Source organism: Dendronephthya gigantea, unplaced genomic scaffold (genome assembly GCF_004324835.1).
Source record: "Dendronephthya gigantea isolate DGI-Jeju-01 unplaced genomic scaffold, DenGig_1.0 000108F, whole genome shotgun sequence".
Lineage (NCBI taxonomy): Eukaryota > Metazoa > Cnidaria > Anthozoa > Malacalcyonacea > Nephtheidae > Dendronephthya > Dendronephthya gigantea.
This window is the reverse complement of record NW_021163118.1, coordinates 219,411-227,105: the sequence shown is the minus strand read 5'-3', so window position 1 is coordinate 227,105 and position 7,695 is coordinate 219,411. Positions and strand designations below refer to the sequence as shown.

The following is a 7,695-nucleotide window of genomic DNA, read 5'->3' as shown; positions in this document are numbered from 1 at the left end:
TTAACGTAAACTGAATACAAGAGAGCAATGAAAAAATAGAATAAACTAATCAACCCCTTTAACTTGCCTTTAGAATTTTTTGATATAAAAAATATTTGTGAATGTAACAATAAATTTAAACAAAAAATTAAAATTTAAATGTAGCTAAATGACCCCATTTGGACAGCGACTTAAATCTCTGCCTTTAAGACTGACCTTCGCTTTTATACGAAAATTCTAAAGCCTTTGGATGCGTAAAATATTGTCAGCTTTGTTCCTATATTACATATATTTGTCACAAGCACAAACGTTTTTCTGCTCCTGGAAATTTGACATAATTAACTTCCAATTAAAGCAAATTGCTGCACAATAATGCACCGAATGACATCTCCAAACTAAGGGGACGATTACATGGGCTAGCCCGCTTTCCCGGGTTGAAATTTAGTAAACGATTATTTGAGTAATTTTTGCGAATTTAGCAAACGAAGAAAATTTAGTAAACGCAGAAGCCATTGTTGTTTATACATGTGTTTACACTGCGCGTGCGTTGACTAATTCCCAGCCGGTTTGCCGGGCTGTAACGATTACATGCGAAATTTTAGCACGGCAAGACGGGCTAGCTCGGTTGACAATACCGGGCCAGCTTGGCAAGCCGGGATGAAAGTTCGTATGTAACCGAAACGTCAAAAAATTGCTTGCGATAATATAGGAAACTTGCTAGCCCGTCTGGCAAGGCGGACCGGTCCATGTAATCGGCTCCTAAAACCTCCCGTGAGCAACGAATGCAATATTTTGAACCCATTACTTCATAAGTCTGTACACAAATGTTTACAACTATTAGTTTGAATTTATATATTTTAAGTTCTAATGACAATTCTCTCCTTCATAATTGTTCTCTTTTGTAATTGCAATACATACATTGATCGGCATAAGCTGCAAATCGCTTCATGTTTATACAGGAAGTTGAAGTATTTGAAGTAAAGCGTCACATGATCATTAATCATTTCGCAATCATTAAGTTCAGTCGTCTTCACATGCAGATTGTGTAACAAATGCATGTAACAAACAAGCTTAAGTTTCGCCGAATGTTGCTGTGAAAATCACTGGTAAGTTTCTTTTAAGGTTTGTTCTTTCTCTTAGACAACTGTGAAATGCGATATTACACGAAATCAACGCCACTGCCAGGCAAATTGGTCCGTATGATTTGCTTGAAGCTTCGATATTATTCGCTTCCGAGTGTCGTGTTCAAAATGCGAACAAAGATGAACGAGGAATTTTTACGAGAGAACAAATGGATCCACTCTGAGTTTGTCTAATCTCGTAAGAGCTCAGTTTCAACGAGTAAATGTTTCGATCACCAAGAGCTTCTAGCGAGTTCCTTCGCGAACGAACTACAATAAACTTGGCTTCTTTGAATACAACCAGACGCCTGCTCTGGCGTTAAGTTCGTGGCGCCTGCCAGCTTTTCAATACAAAGCTTCTGAACACTAAAGATCATATTCATATTCATATGCAAGCGTTAACTAACTTATACTAGCGTGTAATATGTGTAATGTGTTCGTGAATGTAAATGTTCGTGTTGTGTTGGTGCTTGAATGTTAATTCGTGTTCTTCTTCAATTGTGTGTGACGTGTCAACGCGCCGTACGCGAACATATCTTTAAAAGGTGAAATAGCTTATAGATATGCGGGATATTCCTGTCAATTTTATTAAAATAGAACCAAAATGGCAAAATCTATGTGTATTAAATATATTCTTACCCCAATTAAACCTAAACATAATCGAAAAGCATTAAAACAACGCGTGAAGGAGTTCCCGTTTCCTGTGAGAAAAATCAAAACGCGCATCGGAAAATTGACCTAAGATTCGATAGTTGTGCATCACAACTATTCCGAGACAAAACTAATGTAGGTAGATACAATGAAATACGATTTTCATCGAGCGTGTGGTCGTATGTCCGCCCAAGCTCTGTGTACAAATTAGCCGAAGGCTTTGTATTTTGAAATATATTTCACACCAATTGCAAAATCTCCTTCCCCCGATAGATTGCGGGCTCTGGTTTCGAGATTGTTGCAAAACACACTTGCGACGACGAAAAATAATAAAATTCCTTCTCCACGGATCGGGATTGTAATAATTCGAAATTTGTTGTTTAAATGAAAATTAATGCGCATGCCCAGTAGTGAGATATGGGCTGACAATATATTTTCAAAATGCCGCGTAAAGCATTAGGAAACAATGCCAAATACGTCATAATCATTAAGCGGTAACCTACTTTAAACTTTTGTCCATGTTTTGTGATATTAAGTACGTATGCATATATACCACATTACGTATAATTTTATATGAGATCCAGATGAAAAACGAATTCTACGTATAAATATTAATTTTTTCGATTTTCATTATATAAACAACAATTTATCTTGTCAATGAATATATATGCACCAAGCATGTATATTAAAAGCTTCAGTATAGCATAAAATATATGTTATTTACCGGCTGCAAGGTCCGGATAGAAAAAATATTTTCCCGGGGTATCAAAAATGACGCAGACCGAGTCAAAGTGTAGTCAGGCTCAGTAATGGCGACAAAAACATAAACAATCAAAACCTCAATAATATTCGTTTAATTTACTAAAATTTATCGTGACAATCATTTGGCCCACAATTAAAAAAAAAGTCAAAAATTTGCGAATAAATCTTTAGAAAAACCAACTTCGCTCGAGTATAAAATATAGGATTCCGGACCGTGGTCAGATATCGTAAAATTCCGCCCGCTGCTACAGCCAATCAAATTGCAGGAAAGGCTGGGATTTCGCCCGCTGCTGATTTGTAATACCATAGACAATCCAAAAGACAGGGACTGGAAACGCTATCTAAAACACTTATAATGCTGACGCGTCATCCGTGATATGGCTTTATCACGTAAATTTTTACGTTGCCAGGCAACCGGGCTCTTTATTCAGAAAAAATAATGCAAAGTAGATCCATCAAAAGTTTGAGTGTAAACAGTGATCATAATTCCAGTTCCAGAAGTGTTTGCATCAAAAATATACGCACGTAAAAATTAGATAGTTTTTTGGGACCCGGTAACTTGAAACCAAAGCCATAAATTTTCTTTGACCGCATACAAATAGCACTTTATATTACACAAGAATGCATTAGGACAGCGACTGCAACTTGTAACTACATGCAGACTAGTGTGTCAGCCCGACAGTAAGAACCCTTTTCAGTTCCAACCACAAAAGGATCGCCATGTATGCACTATTAATTTGTACACTGTAACTACAATTTTGATAAATTGAGCAACTTTGCCTTACATTGTGTAAACAAAATAATACAGGGTATATATCTATTACCCTTTTCAGCCTCTTTTTGCGCTTGAAAAGCTAAGAATCGCCAATAACTGCATGCGTCGTGTTTTGATGTTAAAATGTCACTTTTTTGTTCTCGTAAAATATGTACCTAGTTGGGACCCTATAAAATCACTTCGACACAATTTGTGCCAAAGTTGTCTCTATAAAAGGTTTCGGCTACAAAAGACTATATATAGGTCTTTAAAGGACTGAGAGGTTTTGAGGTTGAGGTTTTGCGTTTTATGCACATATTAGAACCCAGTCATTAACGAAACTCTAACCACCCTGGAAAATTATTTTCAATGCGGTGCTAATTTCATTAAAACATGTTTAGAATATAAATGCATTAATTTTCTCTGTGTAAGTTCAGGTTACATCAGAACACAATTTAACAATCCTAAAATAAATGTTTATTTATTTATTTATTTATTTTTATCAATAGATTCTTCGAGTGGTTACTAGTTTCTTCGAGAGGTTACCCTGTCTGGAGATCTACTAAAAGAAACCAAATTCCATTGTATTAATTTTCTAAAACATATCAACGATATTGTGATTAATTTGGGGGGTGTTTATTCATATATTCAATTCTACCCGAAGGATTTTCTTTGTATGCTATTGCACTCACAAAAGAAATCCCCCGGGCAGAACTGCATATATGAATAATCACACCCCCAATTATCCTCCCAGTTTCGGCCCTGACCACTGGGTCGAGACATTCCTGCTCCTGATTCGATTCTTCGAACGCGAGAATGACGTCATTCATGATTATAGCAGCGCAGCCTCTCTTTTTGTAAATCATGGATGGAAGTCTCTCTCTTCGCCCAGTCTCAGTGTCATACATGATGACGTCATTTAATGCCTGATCATTCTTATCCTAACCGCCAATAACGATAATCATATAAGTCCGAGGGACTGTTGTTCGTATGACGCTGTGGAGGTGGGAAGTTGATCTCGTTTGTCTGTGTAGACAGGTGTTGCAGGTAAGAAATAATGTATTCCGTGTATTATATTACTATTATTACCATTGTGCACTGCATGACTGTTCTAGTTACAAAAGGGTGTTAAACACAGCTGAGCTAAAAGAATTCTAGTAGTGATAATCATAGAGCTAGAGTCAGTTGCCGGAATGAGCCCTAGAACCGCGCAGTGAACTCAAATAAGATTGAAACAACACTAGCTCTTTGACTTTCCCTCATTAATGAGCGAAGCCAAGATGGCGGAACATGAAGCCTTTCTTGTACGATCTAAGCCTCTGGCGCAGAAATTTCAAAGGTAAAATTAAAATATCTACGAAATTTCCGCGTTCAGGCCTGGACCATACCTACACGAAAGGCTTCATATTCCGCCATCTTGGCTTCAAATTTTCGCACAGCTAGCGTTCCAGTTCACTAGAACCGCGTCAAGCCTTGATTCGGACCTCAAATTAGATTCATGTACGATAAGGCTTGGAGCATAGTTCGGCTTTGATTAAGACCATATCAAGATTAAGTTAAAAAATTGGAACTGGATAATGTATTGACCAAACCTCGCTATTTCCTACAAATTAATCCAGCTTTCAATTTGGTTACTTTGAAAGTAGATTTAGACGTAATCTATTCTGTTCCTTTTCTCAACAGGAATCAAACGATCCCAGTGCCAAAGATCATATTCGTGCAAGGTTATCACGTGACTCATTTTCAAGAAGTCAGCGATTATCTACTTTGTTTCATTTGTCAGGAAATTCCAAAGGATTCAGACTACCAACACAGAGATCATGTATTTTGTTTCACTCGTATATCACGACATCTTCTCTCCTCTAACGAGGATCAGCAGAGATCCTCTGATGCAGGAAACTTTTGGATGACCGAAAGATTTTCTCGGGGTAAGATTCCGGAGTTGAAATCAACTTTATTCCCTGGTATTAAAAGTTTTTAAATAAAAAAGAATTTCCCTAATCAGTCATATTTTTTTCACAAAAATGATAACTTAGTTGCGAAATATTCACGAACATGTAATTGCTTTTAATTAGCCTTATATATCTTTGTCCGGAGGTGAATAATTATACTGTAGAACTATTAAGATAGGTACAAGAATTAAAGTCTGGCAAGACATAAAAATAAAACGTCAATTACCTATCAGACGAAAATTGTCCTCATTTTACTACATCTCAACGAAATACCATTATTTTGGTTCACCTCGGAGAAAATTGTTTGTATAGTCTGTCCCAAAAATTTTATCTCGTATTGGATTTTGCCTTTCTTTAAAACGACATAAATTCTCGCGTGTATTCATAAATCATCCTTCGTAGAGAATTCCCGTGGTTGATTTTCAGCATAATTCATAATGCATGCAGCAAATCTCGCCGCTTGAGAATTCTTCTTAAATCTTAGTAAAGTAAATATTACATGCCTAGTTTTAACTACTGCTTTGTAACCTAGTTTCAAATACCGTTTTAACGGAGTAGTTTATCATACAACCGAGGTTGATTTTCAGGATAATACATACAATGGATGCAGCAAAAATCTCTACTTGTGCATTCATCTTAACGTCATTGTAAATAAAATATTACATGCGATAAATCATTACTAACACGAGTTTTGAGTACCAACTGTTTGTCTTTCATTTGCGATTATTAATAAACCTCAGAGGTGCTAATTATTTTCTTACACGGAACCTGCTTACTCTCCGCGGGGCCTACACCTTAACTCGGCGCAAAACATTTTTATCGGTAACGTTGCGGATAGGAATTTAAACTTCGGCAACATTATGCATAATCGACCAATCAACGAGGCTAAAGGAAATTTACTTCCAATTTAGGAAATTGATGATGATGAGCCAAGAATTTCAAGGAATAATTCAAGCATGAATGGTGCTAGCGCTTTGGATTACACAGGTTCAGTTAACAATGAAGATATTAGACAATATTCGTGGTTTGTTTGGCCCAGGATACGACAAGGTATTAAATTCTCTCGAGAAATATGGCATGGGAGAAAAGAAGTCAACTCCGTTGACACAGTTAAATCATACTCGAGGAGCATCAGCATCACGTGTTTACAACAATGATATCCTTGTCGTTGGTGGTAACCACGGCAACGAAAGAAGTGACAAGATCGTAGTTTTGAAGATGAACCAACAGCCTTTGCGATGGACAATGTTTTGGTGCTTAACGGACAGTCAAATCAAATACTCATGACGTCATAGCTTTTTAAAGAAAATGATATATATAATGGTAGGATATGATTCGAATGAAAGAAAAACATTGAATGCCATTGATGAGATTGCTCCTACCTCACCTTATACTGCAAAGCCACTGACGACAATGACTGAGCCACAAAGCACAACTTGTTAATGAAAAATATTTTCTTCGGTGTAACAACGACTAGGTCGGATATTAGTCCATCGTTTAATCAGCCTGTTAGTGACATTTCCGCAGTCACTTGAGCTAATATGATCATTGTTTTGGTGGTGAGGATAAGAGTGATCAGACAATAAATGACGTCATCAGTATGGACACGGAGACTGGTCGAAGTGAGAGACTTCGACCCATGATTTACAAAAGGAGCGGCTGCTCTGCTGTCATCATAAATGACATGATGTCTCAACTCAGTGGGATCTTTCACAGGTTATGCCTGTAAAGAACTGCCAGGAATAATACGAAAGAGAAATCTTGAACCTGCAGTGAAAGCGTAGATAAGGTACCAAGGATTACTCCTTCCATTGTCCGAATGAATAAAACTGTGTTCCGGCCTGCTTGACCCGAAGGGGGTATTATCAAATATTTTGACGGTCAAACAAAAAAAATGTGTACCAATAATTTGAACCGTAGAAAACTCTTAAGACCATTAAATCTGCGACATGGAAGCATAATAAAGATCACTTGACACGGACAAAGTAACAAGCAATGAATTATTGTCCATCAACTATCGATACAAGATATGAATAAAATATTATATTTACTCAAGTTGCGGAGCAAAATAAGAGCCTGTTAGCCAAAGTGATCTTTGAAATACATGTTAAGAGTCTGCGATGATTACTGGGATGATGAATAATTAAATACAACGTCATATAAACGCCAAAGAATCAGACTGTCTCATTTAGCCCCACTGTCTCATTTTTGCCCTGCATTACCCTATTTTTGCTCCAAAAACAATATAAGCCAGCTATTTATACCATCACAATATATTAAAACAGTTTTGATTTCTCTAATAAACTTCTATAAAGAAACTTTGCATAAATTGAGTACTGGGAATGAAATTTTTTAACATAATGGTCACAAAACGCTGAAAATGCCATTTTTAAAGGGAAATTGCAATATATTGTTTTTGTTTTCTCACTTGAAAGAACTTTGAAAACTGTATTTGTGACCTTCCACGGGAAAACGT

The 7,695-nt window shown here is 36.8% G+C and overlaps 1 long non-coding RNA gene across 1 annotated transcript; it reads left to right on the top strand.

Annotated features, from left to right (window-relative positions):
- Window positions 1–1,002: 1,002 nt before the first annotated feature.
- On the top strand, window positions 1,003–7,399 carry LOC114534858. The gene is made up of 4 exons (XR_003688168.1): window positions 1,003–1,085; window positions 3,777–4,314; window positions 4,951–5,195; window positions 6,131–7,399. It is a non-coding gene; the product is annotated as an uncharacterized LOC114534858 (long non-coding RNA).
- Window positions 7,400–7,695: the final 296 nt, after the last annotated feature.